This window comes from Stegostoma tigrinum, chromosome 16 (assembly GCF_030684315.1).
Source record: "Stegostoma tigrinum isolate sSteTig4 chromosome 16, sSteTig4.hap1, whole genome shotgun sequence".
NCBI classification, from domain to species: Eukaryota; Metazoa; Chordata; class Chondrichthyes; order Orectolobiformes; family Stegostomatidae; genus Stegostoma; species Stegostoma tigrinum.
The window spans coordinates 5229173-5250206 of NC_081369.1; the positions used below are offsets into that span (position 1 = coordinate 5229173).

General features: G+C 42.8%; 2 protein-coding genes across 12 annotated transcripts in view; one reads left to right on the forward strand and one right to left on the reverse strand.

Moving 5' to 3' along the window:
* st3gal2 (ST3 beta-galactoside alpha-2,3-sialyltransferase 2) overlaps nucleotides 1-10366 on the reverse strand; it is a 297050-nt gene extending 286684 nt beyond the window's left edge. For 7 of the 8 annotated variants that reach the window (XM_048546296.2, XM_048546294.2, XM_059651573.1 and 4 more), the window contains exon 1: nucleotides 9956-10359. The gene's annotated coding sequence lies outside the window, so the exon portion shown is untranslated. Of the gene's footprint in view, nucleotides 1-9955 lie in introns of all 8 variants that reach the window. The other variant, XM_059651578.1, reaches the window with a different exon arrangement.
* A 607-nt stretch (nucleotides 10367-10973) lies between these two features.
* Nucleotides 10974-21034, forward strand: part of LOC125459658 (L-fucose kinase) — a 335292-nt gene continuing 325231 nt past the window's right edge. The window contains exon 1 of one of the 4 annotated variants that reach the window (XM_048546285.2): nucleotides 10974-11062. The gene's annotated coding sequence lies outside the window, so the exon portion shown is untranslated. Of the gene's footprint in view, nucleotides 11068-21034 lie in introns of all 4 variants that reach the window. The other 3 variants (XM_048546284.2, XM_048546286.2, XM_059651579.1) reach the window with 3 other exon arrangements.

The window sequence follows — 21034 nt, forward strand, 5'->3', positions numbered from 1 at the left end:
TCAAGGATTCTGTGAACACAAGCAGTAATTCCCAGAGTAAGTTATATACCCCTCAAAAACCTGCTTCACCATTAATGATGATAACTGATCTTCATTGTCAACTCAATTTAGCCAGCTGACTTCCATATCCACTAATAATTACCAGATGGTGCCATGATAGAAATAACTAGCTCTTGATTTATCAGAATATTTTAAAAGGGATGCAGGAAAAGAAAAGTAAATTTAAGACAAGAAAGTATTTTCATAAGTACTACATGCTGCATCTACAGCATGTGCCTACTCCTGCCAGATCTGCAGTCATAGTATGCCACACTCATCTGTCCCACGCCACCTTCACACATACAGTATAATACACAACATAATGCAGCACAGGAACAAGCCCTTTAGCCAACCAAGCCTATGCAGATTCCTAGTCCTTGCTTAGACCCACTATTTATTGCCCACATATGGTTTCTATCCCTCTGTTCACCTCCCATTCATGTGTCTATCAAGATAGGTCTTAAACATTGCTAATGTGCCTACTTCGACCACCTCTACTGGCAATACGTTCCAGACACCCACCACCCTGTGTGAAAATTTTTCCCTGCACTTTTCCCCTAAACTTTCCTCCTCTCACCCTGAACCTGTGCCCTGTTGTAAGTTGGCCCTTCCACCCTGTGAAAAAAGCCACTGACTATCCACCCTGTCGATGCTTCTTATAATTTTGTAGACCTTTATTAGCTCGCCCGTCATCCTTCGTCTTTCAGTATGGATGAAAGTAGAAAATCTGAGTTTATCCATAACTAAATATCTCCAGACCAGGTAACACCGTGACAAACCTTTTCTAGAAACCTTTCCAAAGCATCCATGTCCTTCTGGTAGTGTGGTGACCAGGACTCTACATAATATTCCACATGTGGCCTGACTAAAGTTTTGTACATCTATAGAACTCTATGGCATCGGTCATTCAATTGTACCTAGGATGATTCTTTTCCTGTTGCCCTCCACTTTGCCCTCCAGAAAAGATCTCTGCAAGCGTTTCAGCTCTGATTAAGTGGCTAAAATACTGACATTGTCTGTCCTGATGTTACTTTTTAACAGGTCTTTTTGCTCTTTCAGTTTCAAGCATCTCTTATTGTCTTACCATCCTTGTATGGAACTTTCGGCATAGGTTTTAGCTCCCATACTTCAAAACATCTATTTTTTCCCTACTGATCTTTACTTATTGTTCAAGTTTCTGAGGCATACAAGAAAGTAAATAGACTGTAGTATCTTCTGAGTTGTTACCTTGTTACAAGCTTGAATTTTCTTGTTGTTCACACATTCTTCAGTTTCACAAAATTACTCCTGGCTACCTCTATTCTTCTTTTAACATTTGTTTCACATCTGCAATCTGTCATTACCATTTTGTTTTGAACAGACAAAATTGCACAGTTCAGTCTTCACTCTAGTTTCGTTGAACGTATTCCTTCTAACACCTTTGGTGCTCCTGCTCCATTTATATTCTCAACCTCCGTGCTTTACTTGATCTACAATATTTTGTTGGGCCTTTTCTGATTCTGCAAGCAGCATTGTTATTAGTACACCACAAAATTGTTACATTCTTACCTCCAATTTTTACCTGTCTAATTCTCAGAGTATCTGTTATATGTACAGATCAAATATTTTGGCAGCAATACACAGTCTTGTCACACTGTTACTTTGAAACATGTCTGATTGTCCACCTCCTAGCCTGAGACTTGTTATTCAGTTCACAATAGGTTCTGGCTAAATTTCACTTTACCATCGATGCCACATTTCAGCAGTAAAAGTATAAAATGCAAAGAAATTTCAGGCCCGATGCTATTCTTGCAAGACTTACAACTTTCTGTACTTCTAAAATGGAAAATTAACATGCTAACTCTAATGAACAGCAACAAGAGTTCATATTACAAATATACTCAAAGTGTACCATTACTAAAATAAATTCGAAATCTATTCTACTGAAAAAGCTTTAAAAAAATGGAACAAACAGTGAGATTGCATCAAACTATGACAGAACTGCTACATTAATTAGAGTGAAAGAAGAGAACGAAGGGAGAACAAAAAACAATAGTAGCCTCCAGGTACAACTGATGAGGATGAATATAGACAATTCGATACACAAGCAATGTTGGATATCATCTGAAATAAGTCTTTAAATATGACAGAATATGTTATATCAAGAAGATAAAAGTCTGCTTTAGTTAGGGGCAAAACTGCAATACATGTAGAAAAACCCTTTTCATAGCCTTAGGTCTGAAGTATGGATCAGTCAATCCACAGCAAAATGATATAGCTGAGGGTAATTGTGACCCAGGTGAAGGTGACATTCTTGAGAACACTGGATCCAAGGCAGACTACTGTGCTCATAAACAACATTAATACCACTATCAGTTACAAAATTATTCCTGTTTCATCACATAACTGTCTACAAAAAGCTCTTGGGAGTTCACACGTGAATGTTACCACTTAAAAAGTATGAAAATTTCAGTGCAATTCAAAAGAAGCAACTCACATACTTAAGCATTATGATAACTGCTTATAAAACACCTAATTAACAGACAAATTTATTTTTCCAACAAGGCTGTACATTTATCCCTTCAAGGTTGTAGAAATCCAATATGATAAGGTAAGCAGGTTTCTTGTTTGCTCTCTGTGTAATTTTGTCTTATACTGCTGAAAAAGCATATTTTGTCAAAGTTTTTTGTCTGGCACACATTGGGACAATCCATATGAAATGCTAATTTAAGGGGCAAACAAATATTTGTACTATGAAAGGACAGTGCTGGCTGGTTGGAAAGTGGAATCAGATTGGTAAAAGTATTGCCACAGAGAATGTACCAGTTAACACGATTGACAGTTCACCATTAGGATTTGTTTAAAATTTAAACCACGTAGGTTAACCACATCTCAGTGCAATGCCTTGAATAATGACACAGCAAATGGTTGTTGCCTAAATTGTTCAGTTGAAACTCACTTTCCTCTCATGCAGCGTAAATATTGGGTTTCCCATTAAAATGGCATTCTTGCAGATCATTCTGATGTGTGCACGACAAAAAGCTTTGGCAAACTTTGTCATTTTTCTTCCAGCAATACTTAGAAGTTCTATACAACTAAATTTCATTTACTTTCATCGTAGCAGCATTAATGACTGGGGTACGGCAACCTTCCATAAATTTATTCTTAGAATGTGTGCGTCACTGGCATAGCTGCATTTGTTGCCTATCCTTAGATTCTCAGAAAACCTAGTGGTGAGTCTCCTTGAACTATCATTGTTTTTGTTCTGTTGGTGCTCCCATAATGTTAATTAGGGAATTCAAGAGTGTTGCGCCAATGGAAAACTGTATCTAAGTTAGGATGATTGTAACTTAGAAGGGAATTTAGAGGTGAAGACATTCTTAAAGTTACAACTCTTTTCTTCCTAATAGAAGTTGCAGCCAGAAGAAGTGCTGTAATGTAACAAACTTGTTGCAATGCATCCTATAGGTTGTCAATATTGTAGCTGCAATGTGTCAGAGATGTTGAGGTTAGGAAAATATGAGGCCCAGTGGTTGGGATGTCAATTGGTAATCTGTTCTGTCCTGGGTAGAGATAGGTTGCTCCAAGCTGTTCAAGCAAATGAGTCACTCCTGACTGTGGCTGTTGAAGGGGAGGAGGTACAAGGGGTTCAATTTTGCAAATGCCAGTAACTGTTTGTGGAAATTCAACTAGAGTTGAACACTGTAGAATTATCATCAAACTGCTAAGTTCTTGAATTTAGGATAGGTAGAAGGGATGATAGAGGGTGCAGTAACCTAGTTCTAATGTCACTGGACTAGTAATCCAGAAGCTCAAGCTAATGTTCTGAGGATATAGGTTTGAAATCCAACATAGCAGATAGTGAAACCTGGCCTAATGGCAATTGTGTAGCCATTATCAATTGACAAAATCCCATCTGGTTCACTAATGCCTTTTGGGGAATTTTACTGTATCTGGACTCAGGCCAAATAATGTGGTTGGACCTTAAACAACTGCTTGGAGGTCAGGCATGGGCATTGAATGCTAGCTGGTGATACTCACATCCAACGAGTGAATTTTTAAAAAAGCCTTAAAATTCATTCACTTATTGCCCACCCACAATGCCACTTTCTCAAGGACAACTAATTTGCTTTCTTGAAACGCTGCAGTCTATTTGGTCTAGATTGACTCACCACATGGTTAGGAGGGAGTTCTTTGATATTGACACAGTGGTTTATTTACAAGTTGGGATGTTGAGTGGCTTGGAGGAGAACTTGCAGCCATCAGTGTTGCCATGTACCTACCGTCCTTATCCTTCTAGATGGAGATAGTCATGGGTTTGGAAGATGCTGTCTAAGGAATCTCTGATTTTCTTTAGTGTATCTTGTGGATAGTACACAGTGCTGCTGCAGAGAGTCTGTTTTGGAGGGATTGAACGTATGTGCACATGGTGGCAAGCAAGTGGGCTGCTTTGTCCCGGATGGTGTCAAGCTTGAGTGTTTTTGGAGCTGCACTTAGCTAGGCAGGTGGGAAGACTTTCATCACAGTCTTGATTTATCCCTTGCTGACAGTGGACAGGCTTTGGGGAATAGGAGTGAGTTATTCTCTGCAGTATTCCTAGCCTCTGACTGGCTTTTCAGAAGTCTTGTCCAGTTGATTTTGGTCAGTGGTAATCTCCATGATGTTGATTATAGGAGTTTCAGTGATGAGAGATTGAATGTCATGGGGCAATGGTGAGATTCTATCTTGTTTGAATGGTCATAGGAGATGGTGCTTGGGTGACCCAAACATTACCAGTCACTGGTCAGCCCAAACCTGGGTAACATCCAGATCTTGAGACAACAAGAACTGCAGATGCTGGAGTCAGAGATAACAAAGTATGGAGCTGGAGGAGCACAGCAGGCCAGGCAGCATCAGAGGAGCAGGAAAGTTGACGTTTCAGGTCGGACCCTACTTCAGAAATGGGGAGAGGGAAGGGAGCTCAGAAATAAACAGAGACAGGAAGGGTGGGGCTGGGGAAGGTAGGTGGGATGATAATAGGTAAGTGCAGGTAGGCAGCAGTTGGGATTGGTCAGTGAAGTGAGAGTGGTGGATAGGTAGGAGAGAAGATGGTATGGTTGTGACAGGTTGAGGAGGTGGGGATGAGAGGGAGGGTTGGACATGAGATGAGCCAGGGGTGGTTGATTTTGAAACTGGTAAAATCCATATTTTGGCCAAGGGGTTGTAGGCTCCAGGGGAGGAATATGTTTTGCTGCCCTCCAGTTTGCAGGTAGTGTTACTGTGATACTGGAGGATGCCCTGCATGGACATGTCACACGGTGAGTTAAAATGTTTTGCAATGGGGAGGTGTTGTTGTTTGTCACATACAGAGCGCAGATCTCTGCTTGGTCTGGCTGACTTAGAGGAGGCCACATCGGGAGTAGCGGATTCAATAGGCCAAGTTGACAAATGTGCAGGTGACCCCATGTCTGATGTCTAAGGTTTGTTTTGTGCCTTGAATGGAGGTGAGGGGGGAGGTGTAGCAGCAGATGTAGTACTTCCTGTGCTTGCAGGGAAAGGTGCTGAGGGTGGTGGGGTTAGTGGGGAGTACGGAGTGGACAAGGGAGTCATGAAGACAGTGGTCCCTAGGAAAGACAGATAGGGGTGGGGAGGGAAATATCTCTTTAGTGTGGGGGTCGGATTGTAGGTGGTGGAAGTGGCAGAGAATGATATGTTGGATGTGGAGGTTGGTGGGGTGTGAGGACAAGGGGGATTCTGTCTTTAATTTTGTTTTTCTTGTGGGGAGAGGATGTGAGGGCAGAGGTGTGGGAGACACAAGAGATGTGTTTGAGGGCATTTTCAATCACCAGAGTGGGGGGATCTAACGGTCCTTCAAATAAGAGGATATCTGGGATGTGCGGGAGTGGAACACTCCATTTTGGGAGCAGATATGGTGGAGGCAGAGGCATTGCGAGTAGGGGATCACATTCTTGGGTGACAGATGGTGTAGTTTAGGTAGCTGCGGGAGTTGGTGGGTTTGAAATAAATGTCCATTACAAGGCAGTCATCAGAGATGGAAACAGAGGGGTCCAGAAAGAGAGGTAGGTATCGAAAATTGTCCAGGTGATTTTCAGGTTGGGGTGAAAGGTGTTAGTAAAGTTGATGAACTGCTCAAGCTCCCTGTGAGAGCACGAGGCAGCACCGATACAGTCATCAATGTAGTGGAGGAAGAAGTCGGGGATAGTGCCAGTGTAGCAGAAGAGGGACTGTTCCATGTATCCTATGAAGAAGCAGACATAGCTTGGGTCCATGCTGATGCCCATGGGGAGGTGGGGAGAAAACAGAGTCTAGGTAAGTGGAGATGAGTTCAGCAGGGCAGCAGTAGGCAGAGACAATGGGTCAGCTGGGGCGGTCACGTTTGTGAATTTAGAAAAGGAGATAGAAACAGGTGGCGTGTGGTTGGGGAACGATGAGGTTGGAGGCTGTGGGTGGGAGATCACCAGAGATGGTAAGATTATGGACGGTCTGGGAGATGATGTTTTGGTGGTCAGGGTGGGTCATTATCAAGGGGGCGGTAAGATGAGATGTCAGAGAGCTGGCACCTGGCCTCGGCTATGTAAAGGTCAGTGTGCCATACCACAACTGCACCTCCCTTATTTGCAGGTTTGATGATGAGGTTAGGTTTGGGTGGAGGAAGCAAAGGACTGCATATTCAATAGGGGTAGAAGTTGGAGTAAGTGACAGGGGTGGAGAGGTTGAGGCAATCGATGTCACAATGGCAGATGAAGAAGTTGAGGGAGGGTAGGAGGCCTTGAGGTGGTGTCCAGGAGGATGAGGTGTGTTGGAGGTGGGAGAAGGCGTGTGTAGGGGGTGGATTGGACTCCAAGTTAAAGAAATAGGTGCAGAGGTGGCAGAAAAAAAGTGTTCGACATGCAAATGTGAAAAGAATTATTAATGTCCAGATCTTGCTGTATTTGGATGTGGACAAGCAGCTAAAAAGGAGGTGCAAAGATGCTATCCTGAGGGACCTCTGCAGCAGTATTCTGTAGCTAAGGTTCTTAGCTAAATTTAGCCAGATATCTCAAATCAGCTAGCCCTCCTTCATATACTTTCCTGAAGTAGAGCAGCAAAGACCTTATTCAATTGTGAAGTGGGTTCAAGAGGCCAATTAGACTGTTCCTGCTCCTATTTCTACATCTACAAAAGTGTATCCAGGAGCCGAAATTAGAAGGGATGAGTGTGCTTGGGGTTGGAACTCATTGTAAGTACTGTACCAGGTATGATGTGGTGAATGGGCAGGATGGTGGGGTACAGGGTGAAGACAAAAGGGAACCGTGATGTCAGGGTAAGGAATTGGGCTGAGAATAAAGCGCTGTGAACAAAAGGCACAGACTCAAACTATCCACAAGGAACACTCCAATTTGACCAGATATATGCACACACATCAGGAAAATAGTTTTACTTGAGAAGGAAAAAGATATAAAAGATGTTATTTTTCACTCAAGAGGCAAACACCATTAAACTACAGAAAACACTGAAGGATTTTGACTGAGCAAGGTTATACAAGTTGAAAGAAGTTGAGGCCTCCGCGAGCAATGCATTTACTTATTTCAGTTTTTTTTAAAACATCTTAATAGGCTTCAATTAACTGTGAATCCAAGTCCATGTCTGGAAAAATCGATGGCCTTTTTCTGGAGTTTTCTTACTCCAGAGTTTTAGATATTCTCAGCTTCAAAAGCCTATTCAGGGTTTTATCCAAACACCTTCCACCCTTTTTTAAAAGAGCACTGCTTTATATTTCCAACTTCATGCAAGTATTTCTGTAGAGTTGACCCAACCTGAAAACAAAAACAAAACTCTCCCCCACCTAAGTTAGAGTGTTTCCCTGACACTTAAAAAAAAATTCCAGAACAGTAACTTTGAAGCACAATTACTTACCTTCCTCAGCTGTAAATGCTCCTAATGTAAATAAAGCGAATTAGGTCTAAAAGCTGCCCCCTCAAGCTGTTGTAAAAAGAAATCACCACTACAGCCACGGTGACTTAATCATTAACTCTTCTAACAGAAAAACCAGTATCACTAATTCAAAATCTAAACTTATGAGAAATGATATAAAATATACATATGAAACTTACAGTCTACATTACACAGTGCTGTTGTGAGTACCATTTTGTTAAGCATCCAGTTTCTAAAAACAGAAATAAATTTAGTTCAACAAAGAACAAGAGAAAGCAGATGTCAGAAGCCAGATGAAGATTCACCAGAATGAAACAAAAAACATAATTTGCTGAAAAAGCTCAGCAGGTCTGGCATCTGTGGACAGAAATCGGAATTAATCTTTCGGGTCCAGTGAACCTTCCTCAGAACCTGTTGCAGAGCTTTTTTGAAGCAATTTCTATTTTTGATTCTGATTTCCAGTATCTACAGTTCATCTGGTTTTTACTCATCAGAATGTTATGTCAGAAGCAAGAACATAAGAAAGAATAGTAGCCTAAACTACAGACTTTTAATATATCCAATGGACTGGTTCTACAAATCTACAACCAATCAGGTATACACAAGGCATAATCTCAACGAATCTGCCTGACTGTGCCAATTTTTGAGCCTCTGTTACTGTATTATACTTGAACAGCCTCTATAACCTTGGACATATGAGAAATTAACTACCCAAGCACCTCGTATACTACTTTTGATATTAAGTTGCTCCTGATTTGCATTGTTAGGATTAATAAAATAACATTATTTCATGACTTCGCACTATTTCACCTGGAAGGAGTGGTCAATACTTTGAACATGACTTCCTGTTCTCCACAGTTCCGACCACACAGTTCATTTTGTGCAGTTTGCACTTGGGTGTTCGTACACGTCAGAAGTTGAATCTTCCAAATCTTTTGGATGCATTCAACTTCACCCTTAGATTGTTCAACTTCATTCATGGATACTTGACTGTATCCATTTTTGTTTCCTACGTGCATCATTTTCATGTGTTAAACGTCATCGGTTGTTGAGCTTACATTTATTGTCCAGATCATTTTATTAATTCCTAAGAAAAGTCATGAGAATGGTCATACGAATCCTTTCAGGGGAGCGTTCTTCAGAAAGTCATATGAAAAATGAGCGATGCAGTGATCCTAAAATAACGGTCACGGTTAACCGCAACTTTGTTGGAAATATAAAGTCATTTTGTTTTTGGCTGGGAGGTATTATGGCTATTCCCATTGCTAACCAAAATTATAAAATGAAATGCCCGCTTTAGATTTTCTCATTTATGAACTTATAAATTGAAAAAATTCTAGACCTGTAATATAATTACGTAACACATTCACAGAAAACTCGACACCGTACATGAAAAAATCCGCGGAACGTGTACATATTGCACCCGCAAGCCGAAGATTCCAACATCTGAAGTCTGTAAATGCTCTACCTTCAGTTTGTTGCATTTTTAACGCCGTTGCGGGGCAGCATTCGACGTTACAGAACACGCTAAAAATGGTAATATATATGTAAAGAAAGAGTGCTATATATTTTCCTTCGTACGCATACACCCTTCTAGAAGTCTGAACACAAGCTGGTACCAAAGAAAAAAGGTCCAAGCGATTGACTTGCTTTAATTTGCAGACGATCTAAGAGTAGGAGAAAGTTGATACCGTTCAGAATTTATTTTAATATCATTTTATCCTACGCGTGGTCTGCAACAAACCTTATGGAGAGAACATCTTATCCGACAGAATATAAAGGACGAAAGTTGAACATGTAGCGTAGAGCAGAGCACAAATCTGTCTCCTCTGTAAAACATTCACTAAATGAAAACCAGACTACATTTGTAAATCGCATCCTTTGTGTCAGAAGAAGAAACTATTAACGAAACGCTTATTTCATCAAGAAACTGCAACCCGCCGAATGCAGCAACATCTTGACGCTAAGGTACTGGACAGAAACTCTACAGCTTGTATAACTGAGCCCGCTCATCAGCACTTACCCTTCAGCAGTGTTTCAGTAACAAAGCCAAATGTGCAATGTGTTCACTGAGTTGGAGGATGGGGGTGTTGTTTGCAGCTGGGCTCTGTGATTTCTGCAGCCTAACTGTTCTTCTAATCTCTCCTGTCAGTAGTGGTGATGATGGTCATAAGGATCCATGGCTGGGGGGGGGGGCGGGCGGTAAGGATTGCGTCTTCGTTCCCTCTCTGACTTCCTTGCAGCTAGCTTCCAGGCAGTGTGATGAAGCTGAAGCCCTCTCTTTTTCTCTCTCTCTCGTAATGGTTTGTCTCTACTAGCCCCTGAACCACAACCCCTAACATCATCACTATCAGCGCAAAGGGGGTCTAACTCCACACACAACCACATAGCAGTTTAGATGGGCCGCAGAGGCCACTGGAACATGTAGTTCCCATCCGCCGCCACCCCTACACCCCCTCATTGGACCCTTCGGCACACGGGAACTACAACTCCCAGTGGACCTAGCGCGCCAGCGCAAGCGCAGTGTCGACTACGTTATCTTTTTTTGCAACGAATTTTTTCTGCGAATTTCGTCCTTTTTTGAGAAACGTAACCTCTTGTTATTTTGTAGCCTTGCTCCGAAATAGACAGTGACAATGCATTTTACTTCAGAAAAATCAAACCACCAGCGCCCCTGAGGTCTATTAGAAACTGCGTTAGTTTCAAACACGCTAAGCTTATTCTCCTCTTTATGTTGGGCTTGTGGGAAGGAGACAAGTTTCATTTATTGTTGAAGAAGTTCGAAGTGTGTTTATAAAAACATAAACGGTCCAAAGTGTCGTCCCTTGAGAAGGCAGTGAGTTGAAGCAGCTCCGGAGAAAACCTCGAACCACTCGACGGTTACGAACCGGTTCTGAGGTCGCGCACGAGAGCACCGCCACTGCGCGCTACCCTCCTCCCTCCCGCCTGTGCCTGAGGTTGGCGTCATGCAAACTACACATGCGCGGTACCCTACATCCAAAGACGGGCGCTGCTCCTCGGGACACTGCGCAAGCGTTATCCAGGAAGGGTGAAAGGTCAACGTTGTGTTGGGAAGCTAAACTGGTGGATGTTTGCTCGCTGACTGTGCGCTTATATTGCCACAAGATAGGTAAGGTCAGAATGATTGTCATTTTCGGTGGGAATGGGGCAAACCTCCTTATGTTGTTTGATGTTAACCCGTCGTTTCGTGAGAGATGACTTACAGCTCCTCATTGTAGACAACTTACGGTTATGCTGCCCGAAACGGTTATATGTTTCTTAGAGGCACAAAGTGCACTCATTAGTGGGAGTTCTAGCAGCCAGAGGTGACCGTGAAAAGAAGTAAAATTTGTTAGTCCATAAAATGCATATCGTCCCAAGGTCAAAGTTAAGATAATGTCTAAACCTTATTGATTGATTGACTGTCTGACAGACAGTCGCCAAATATCGAGTAATTCAAGTACTTTCATGTTGTATAATATTTTAGTGGGAGGTCATAGAGGTGTACAGCACAGAAAAAGGCTCTTAGATCAATCTGGCAGTGGCAGATGGACTTTAATTTAGATAAAGGGAAGGTTATAGAGTCCTACAGCACAGAGACAGGCCTAAACTGCTATATGCTGACCAAAATGTCCATCCACGCTAACTCAATTTCCATGCACTTGGCCACTAAACCTTTCCTATTCATGTACTTGTCTAAATGCCTTTTAATTGTTGTTAATGTACCTGCCTCAACCATTCTGCTGGCAGCTCACATTATATGTGTACTATCCTCTGTGTAAAAAAAAGTTGCCCCTCAGGTTCCCAGATATTCTTTTCCCTCTTCCATTAAACTGATGCCCTCTAATCCTTGATTCCCCAAACTTGGGATAAGGACTGAGTGTATTTACCCTATCCATGCCTCTCATAATCTTATACATTCACCTCAGTCTCTTAAATTGTAAAGAAAATGGTCCTAGCTTGCCCAGCCTCTCACTATATTCAGTCTGTTGAGTCCCAGCAACATCCTTGTAAATTTCTTCGGCACTCTTTCCAGTTTATAGCAAGGTGACCTAAACTAAATACGATACTCCAAGTGTGGCTTCACCAACATCCTGCACAACTGCAACATCACAGCTTCAGTACTCAGTGCCCTGACTGATCAAGGTCAGTGTACCAAAAGCCGCCTTCACTGCCTTCTCTACCTGTGACTCCACTTCCAGAGAACTGTGCGTCTGAACTCCAAGATCCCTCTGTTCCTCTACATTCCTTAAGCCCTTCCGTTCGCCACTAAACTCCTACTTTGATTTGACTTTCCAAAATGTGACACCTCACACTTATCTGTATTAAAGTGCATTTGCTATTTCTTGGTCCACTTTCCCCGTTAATCAAGATCCTGCTGCAATTTCTAACCTCCTTCTGCATTTTAGAAAGACAAATCTGGCAGGACTTATGCACTTAATGGTAAGGTCTTGGGGAGTGTTGCTGAACAGAGAGACCTTTGAGTGCATGTTCATGGTTCCTTGAAAGTGGAATTGCAGGTAGATAGGATAGTGAAGGCAGCATTTGGTATGCTTGCCTTTATTGGTAAATACATTGAGTTAGGAGTTGGGAGCTGTTGCAGCTATACAGGACATTGGTTCAACTACTTTTGGAGTATTGAATAAAATTCTGGACTCCCTCCTATAGGAAAATATTGTGAAACCAGAAAGAGCTTAGAAAAGCTTTACGAGGATTTTGCTGGGGCTGGAGGATTTGAGCACTTGGGAGAGGGTGAATAGGCTGGGGCTATTTTCCCTGGAATATCGGAGGTTGAGGGCTGACCTTATAGAGGTTTATAAAATCATGAGGGATGTGGATAGGCAAGGCCTTTTCCCTGGAGCAGGAGAATCCAAAACTAGAGTGCATAGGTTTAAGGCGAGAGGCGAAAGATATAAAGGGGATCTAAGGGGCAACTTTTTCACACTGCGCGTGGTGTATGTATGGAACGAACTGACAGAGGAATTGGTGGAGGCTGATATAATTACAACAATTAAAAGCACCTGGATGGGTATATGAATAGGAAGGGTTTAGCAGGATATGGGTCAAATGCTGGTAAATGGGACTAGATTTATTTAGGATGTCTGATTGGCATGGACGAGCTGGACCAAAGGGCCTGCTTCCGTGCTGTACATCTCTATGACTCTGAGTCTGCGCTGGTCAAAAACAACTACTAAATTATTATAATCCTATTTTCTGAGACTTTTTTGCCGTGCTATCACTATCCAAATGTTGTTATGAGGGCTTCTGCGTCTACCACCTCGACAGGCAGCAAGTTCCAGATTCCCACCACACTTTGGGTGAAAATGTTTTTCCTCCCATCCCCTCTAACTTTCTTCCCTTTATCTTAAACCTATGACCCCAGTTTTTGACCCTTTCATCAGGGGGAAAGTTTCTTCCTGCCCAGCCTATCTATTCCCTTCATAAATTTATACATCTGAATCATCTCCCTCCTCAGACTCCTCTGTTCCAAGGAAAACAACCTTAGTCTATCCAAAAATAAAACAAAGATCCATGGTTACTGGAAATCAGAAACAAAATCAGAAATTACTGGGAAAACTCAGCAGGTCTGGCAGATATGTGAAGAGAAAGCAGAGTTACAATTTAGGGTTCATTGACCTTTCTTCAGAACTGATTGTAGCTAGGAAAGGTTTGGTATATATGCTAAAGGGATTGGGGAAGGAGAAGAATAAACCATAGGCAGTAATGAAGCTGAGAGAGAGAGAACATGAGTTGGATAGACAGATGAGTGGGTAAAGGTCAGGCTGGGGGAATCGACAACTACTAATTGGGACTGTTCGTAACTGACAGTGGAATGGTTGTGGTAGCTGCCCATGTGACGACAAGACCTGGTGAGTGGAGTAGGGGTAACGACATGGAAGAAGATATTCAGTTCTAAAATTTATTGAACTCAAGATTGAATCAGAAGACCATAAGACATAGGAGTGGAAGTAAGGCCATTTGGCCCATCAAGTCCACTCCGCCATTTAAATCATGGCTGATGGGCATTTCAACTCCACTTCCCTGCACTCTCCCCGTAGCCCTTGATTCCTTCTGAGATCGAGAATTTGTCGATCTCTGCCTTGAAGGCATCCAACGTCCCGGCCTCCACTGCACTCTGCGGCAATGAATTCCACAAGCCCACCACTTTCCGGCTGAAGAAATGTCATCTCATTTCAGTTTTAAACTTACCCCCTCTAATTTTAAGGCTGTGCCCACGGGTCCTAGTCTCCCCACCTAACGGAAACAACATCCTAGCGTCCACCCCTTCTAAACCATACATTATCTTGTAAGTTTCTATTAGATCTCCCCTCAACCTTCGAAACTCTAATGAGTGCAATCCCAGGATCTTTAGCTGTTCATCATACGCTAAACCTACCATTCCAGGGATCATCCGTGTGAATCTCTGCTGGACATGCTTCAGGGCTAGTATGTCCTTTCTGAGGCGTGGGGCCCAAAATTGGACACAGTATTCTAAATGGGGCCTAACTAGAGCCTTATAAAGCCTCAGAAGCACATTGCTGCTTTTATATTCCAACCCTCTTGAGATAAACAACATTACATTCGCTTTCTTAATTACGGACTCTACCTGCAAGTTAACCTTTGGAGAATCCTGCACCAACACTCCCAGATCCCTTTGCACTTCTGCTTTGCGAATTTTCTCACCGTTTAGAAAATAGTCCATGTCTGTATTCTTTTTTCCAAAGTGCAAAACCTCACATTTACACACATTGAATTTCATCAGCCATTTCCTGGACCACTCTCCTAAACTGTCTAAATCTTTCTGCAGTGTCCCCTCCTCCTCAGTACTACCTGCCTGTCCACCTATCTTCGTATCATCGGCAAACTTCGCCAGAATGCCCCCAGTCCCTTCATCCAGATCATTAATATATAAGGTGAACTACTGCGGCCCCAACACTGAACCCTGCGGGACACCACTCACCACTGGTTGCCATTCCGAAAAAGAGCCTTTTATCCCAACTCTCTGCCTTCTGTCAGATAGCCAATCCTCAATCCAAGCCAGTAGCTCACCTTGAACACCATTGGCCCTCACCTTACTCAGCAGCCTCCCGTGAGGCACCGTATCAAAGGCCTTTTGGAAGTCTAGATAGATAACATCTACTGGGTTTCCCTGGTCTAACATACTTGTTACCTCTTCAAAGAATTCTAACAGGTTTGTCAGGCACGACCTCCCCTTACTAAAACCATGCTGACTTGTTTTAATCTGAACCTGCACTTCCAGAAATTTAGAAATATCATCCTTGACAATGGATTCTAGAATTTTACCAACTACCGAGGTTAGGCTAATCGGCCTATAATTTTCCATCTTTTGCCTTGATCCTTTCTTAAACAAGGGAGTTACAAGGGAATTTTCCAATCATCTGGGACTTGCCCTGACTCCAGTGACTTTTGAAAGATCACGACCAAAGCCTCTGCTATTTCCTCAGCCACCTCCCTCAGAACTCTAGGATGTAGCCCATCAGGGCCAAGAGATTTATCAATTTTTAGACCCTTTAGCTTTTCTAACACTTTCTCTTTTGTAATGCCTACCGTACTCAACTCTGCCCCCTGGCTCTCCCTAATTGTTGGCATACTACTCATGTCTTCCACTGTGATGACTGATGCAAAGTACTTATTAAGTTCTTCAGCTATTTCCTTATCTCCCATCACTAGCCTTCCAGCATCAATTTGGAGAGGCCCAATATCTACTTTTGCGTCTCGTTTGTTTCTTATGTATTGAAAGAAGCTTTTACTATCATTTCTAATATTACTTGCCAGCCTACCTTCATATTTGATCTTCTCCTTCCTTATTGCTCTCTTTGTTATCCTCTGTCTATTTTTGTAGCCTTCCCAATCTTCAGATTTCCCAGTGCTCTTGGCCACTTTATAGGCTGTCTCTTTTTCTTTGATATATTTCCTGACTTCCTTTGTCAGTTAATCATGAAGTCTGAAGGGTCCCTAAATGGAAAATGAGATCCTGTTCTTCCACTTTGTGCTGGGATTTGCTGGAGCATTGCAGCATGCCTGAGACAGGGATGTTTTCCATGGAACACAGTGGTGTGTTGAAGTGCTGCTTCACCTGGAAGGTGAGTCTGGGACCTTGGATAGTGAGGAGGGAGTATGCAAATAGGCAGATTTTATACTTTTGGTTGGTTGGAAGGTGGTGTGGGGAGATGTTGGGAGTGGAGGAAGAATGGATCAGGGTATTCCAGAGAACGACCCTTGTGGAAGACTGGGTGGCACCCCAATAGAGGTAGCAGAAATGACAGCTAATGACCCTTTAAATATAACTGGTGGGCTTAAGTGGGAACCGGTGCAGCCTATCACAGTTGTTGGAGCTAAGAGAAGGCATGATGGCTGAGGGCCCTGTCAACCACAGTGGTGGGGAATCCTTGGTTGAGAAAGAGGATGGACATTTTGGCACTCTTGTAGAAGCTGGCATCATCAGAACAGATGCGACGGAGAAAGCAAGAGAACGGGGTAGAATCTGTACAGGATGTGAGGATGTGTGGTCAATGTAACTCTGGGAATCTGTGGGTTTGCAGTGGGTATTGGTGGCTGGTGTATCCTCAAATGGAAACAGATGTCAAGGAGGGGAGGAATTGGAGATGGTCCAGGTGAAGGTGAGAGTGGGGTGGAAATTGGAAACAAAATTGATCACCGTTTCCAATTCCGGACGAGGGGGGGAAGCAGCACGGGTAATATCATTGATTTACTGGAGAAAGAATTGTCAGTCAGGGCTGGAGTAGGAGGAGGTATCTGAGAGCTGGCGCTCAACTTCCACACTGTAGAGCTCAGTACACCAGACAACAACAGCACCACCCTTGTCAGCAGGCTAGTTGACAAAGTCAGGTTTAGGGCTCAGAGCATGGAGTACATTCAGTTCAGAGGGAGATAATTTCACTATCCCTGTTACCTATTTGAACTTAAGATGACCAATGTCTTGTCGACAATTCTCAGTTAAGAAGTTGAGTGCATGTGAAAGGAGAGAGGGAGGGGTCCAGGTAGAGGGAGAGTGTTGATGGGCCAGAAAGAGGACTCTTGCCCGAAGAAATAGGCACAGAGGTGAAGGCGACCGAAGAACATCAATCGTCATGTTGTGCCTAAAATTCATTAAGGTGGGGTAACAGAAGGCGAACACTTAAGACCTAAAATGTTCAGCAACAGAGAGCAGAAGGTCAGATGGGATAGTAAATACACAAAAGGAGGTGGGGTTATGAGAAGGGATGGAATCAGAGGGAAGGGGAGGAGTGGAAAGTTCCAGATGAGCAGGATATCCCCAAGTTGTTGCATCTTGCATTCCTGTAATGCCTGAAAGGAAAAGAAAAAGTTTCTTGAAACGTTGGATGAACTGGAGGATGAAGTGGAACTGAAAGGCAGGAAAGGAACCAGCATGAAGCAGTGCTGAAGTAGAGGGAGGTCGAGAATCTGCGTATGGTGTGCACTAAGTGTGGATCTCAGGATGCGGCGAGAACAGCTTTTAGAAGAATGTTGTACATCACTGAGATACCAGTAATTCTGGGTGGATTCAAAAGAAGAAGGATGAAATGTGAGTCGGAATCCATGTGGGTTGAGTCTGAGTCGAAGGTAGTCACTGAGGAATGTAATGTAGCTGTGGAAGTGAGTTTTGGCAAAGACATAGAACATAGAAAAGTACAGCACAGTACAGGCCCTTCGGCCCACGATGTTGTGCCGTGGAATAATCCTAATCCAAAAGTAAAATAACCTAACCTACATTCCCCTCAATTCACTGCTGTCCATGTACATGTCCAGCAGTCGCTTAAATGTCACACTGACTCTGCTTCCACAACTTCCACTGACAAAGTATTCCATGAACTCTCAACTCTCTGGGTGAAGAACCTCCCTCTGACGTCTCCTCTATACCTTCCTCGTAACACCTTAAAACTATGACCTCTCGTGGCTGTCAATCCTGCCCTGGGAAAAAGTCTCTGGCTGTCGACTCTATCCATGCCTCTCATTACCTTGTACACCAGTAACAAAAGTAATGACCGTAAACAAGAAAAAGATTAGAATGGCAATCCTGTCAGAGAGAGGAGTAGAGCTTCAAAGTGGGCATACCTAGAAGAAATGTGACAGTGAGTTTAACAGTAAGCAAAAAACACTTAGAACTGTGGTTACTGGAAATCAGATTGCTGAGAAAACTCCGCAGGCCTGACATTTTTGGAGAGAAAGCAGGGTTGATGTGTTGGGTCCAGTGACCCTTCTTCAGAACTGATTTTAGCTAGGAAAAGATTGGTATACATTCTCCCGAGGGGGGGGGAGAAGTAAACAATAGGCTGAGATGGAGCCCAGGGAGAGAACAAACAACAGTTGGACAGACAAAAGAATGGGTAAAAGTCAGCCTAAGGGAATGAATAGCTGCTGTCCAATCTCTATCAAACTTTTCTTCATAACTGAATCTCCAGCTGGGTAACATCCTGGTGGAGCTCTGCACCTTCTCCAGTGCTGTTGTTGCAGTTATACCGGGCCTTGGTGAGGCCACACCTAGAATATTGTGAGAGTTTTGGTCTCCTTTTCTGAGGAAGGATGCTGTTATTCTCGCGGGAATACAGCGAAGGTTTACCGGGCTGATTCCGGGGATGCCAGGTCTGACGTATGAGGACAGATTGACTAGGTTGATATTACTTTCACTAGAGTTCAGACAAATGAGGAGGATCTCATAGAAATTGTAAAATTCTAACAGGACTGGCCAGGGTAGGTGCAGGGAGGATATTCCTGATGGTGGGTTTGTCCAGAACCAGGGGTCATAGTATGAGGATTCAGGGTAGACCATTTAGGACGGCAGTGAGGAGACATTTCTTCACCTAAAGACTGGTGAGCCCGTAGAAGTCGTTACCATAGGAAGTAGTTGATGCCAAAACATTGAATGTGTTCAAGAGGTGGCTAGATGTCGCACGTGGGGGCGAATGGGATCAAAGGTTATGGGGAGAAAGCAGGATTAGGCTATCGAGTTGGATGGATCAATCATGATCTTGATGAATGGTGGCGCAGACTCAAAGGGCCAAATGGCCTTATCCTGCTCCTATTCTCTATGTTTCTATCACATCTCTCCTATAAAGTAGATTTCAAAGCAACATTTTCTGCAGATAAAATAACTCAAAGAACTATGATGCTGGAGATCTGAAACACGCAACAGAAATTGCTTGAGGAAGCTCAGCAGGTCTGTCAGAGAAACATCTGTGCAGAGAAATCAGAGTTAATGTTTTGAGCGCAGTCACTGCCTCATATCTCATCAAGCAAGGTGAAAGATTTGACACCGTTCATTAAAGGGGGAATGTTTCAGGGAACATTTTCTGGATGTCTGGTATTAGCAGAAGGGTGCAAAAATCCCAAGGGAAAAGTTTACCAATTGATCTGGAGTTAGAGACAACATAGTGTGTTGCTGGAGGAACACAGCAGGCCAGGCAGCTGAAGAAGGGTCCCAACCCATAATGCCATCTTTCCTCCAATGCTGCCTGGCATGCTGTGTTCCTCCAGCTCCACACTGTGTTGGCAGCAGGTCTGAATATAGTTTCCCAGTGATGGGACTCAGGAAGGGTAAAGAACACAACCATTGCTTTTGGACCAATACTAAATCCTTAACAATTGATTGCTGATCACTATTTTTGTCTGTTAAATGATGATCAGTTTTAGTTTTGCAAGAATTATTCCTAAAATGATACCATTCAACACAATCAAGGCTATTTCTGCTATTTTGTTGCTGAACATGTGAAATGAATTGTACCGGAAACCACCAAGTTTGGAATCTAGATATAAGGAGCAACATTAGTCTAGTGATCACATTACTGATTTGGTAAGGATGTATCAGACTTAGCAATGACATTCTCAAGTGACCCCATAAAGAAAGACTTGTGTCTATATAGCTCCGATCATAACATCAGAAACTCCCAAAACTCTTTATTGCAGTGAAATATCTCGAGTGAAATGTGATAATAAACAGATAACCTGTTTATATTGCTGATTTGAGGGATAAATATTGACCAGGTCACTTGGGATAATGCCTCTTCTTTTCAAAACAGTCTGATAGATACTTAATATCCATCTAAGAGGGCAGACAGGATCTCTGCTTTAGTTTCACCCAAAAGGCGGTACCTACAACAATGTAGCATTCCTTCACTAATACATCAGAATGTGAGCGGAGAATTAAAAATATTTCTTCGTGGAAATGCTGGGACAGCATTTATTTCTCGTCCCAAATTGCCCCCTGGTCTGAGTGCTTGCGAGGTCCACTTAAGGGGAGTTGAGAGTGAACCACACTGCGGTGGGTCTGGAGTCATCCGTAGGCTTAACCGGCTAAGGGTGAGATATTGCCTTAAAGGACATTAGTGCACCATGATGGGTTTTTATGACAATCGACAATGGTTTCTTAGTCATTATTTATCTTCTAATTGGGGTGGAGTGTGTGTGTGTGTGTGTGTGTGTGTGTGTGTGTGTGTGTGTGTGTGTGTGTGTGTGTGTGTGTGTGTGTGTGTGTGTGTGTGTGTGTGTGTGTGTGTGTGTAAGGAGTGAGTGGATAGATGGAGGTGGGGGGATAAAAGACAGTAGGTAGATTAAGGGGTTAAAATAGTATCAGAGATAATGGGAACTGCAGATGCTGGAGATTCCAAGATAATAAAATGTGAGGCTGGATGAACACAGCAGGCCAAGCAGCATCTCAGGAGCACACAGGTAGATTAAGGGATTGTTGATAGTAAGCCAGGGAAGAAGAGTGGCTAGATAGGAGATAATAGTTAAAAATAAATTGGCTGTACAGAAACAACCTATTTCATAACAGGATCTAGGGTAGTGGGGGATAGGTAATACACAAGGAAGTGGGTGTTCGTGCTCTGAAATTGTTAAGCTCAGTGTTTAGCCCTGACGGCTGATAAGATGCCAAAATAGCCTAGCCAGCTATTTAATTCGTGGGCACATAGGAATGGGCAAAAAAAAAAGCCAATGCTAGCACAACCCATTTTCTGTGAAAGTTTTTTTTTAAAAGGAGCTGATTAGTAGTTAATGAGCTTTTAATTATCTGTGGTTTGATTATTTCTCAATTCAATATTTTACTTAAGTCATTGTAATT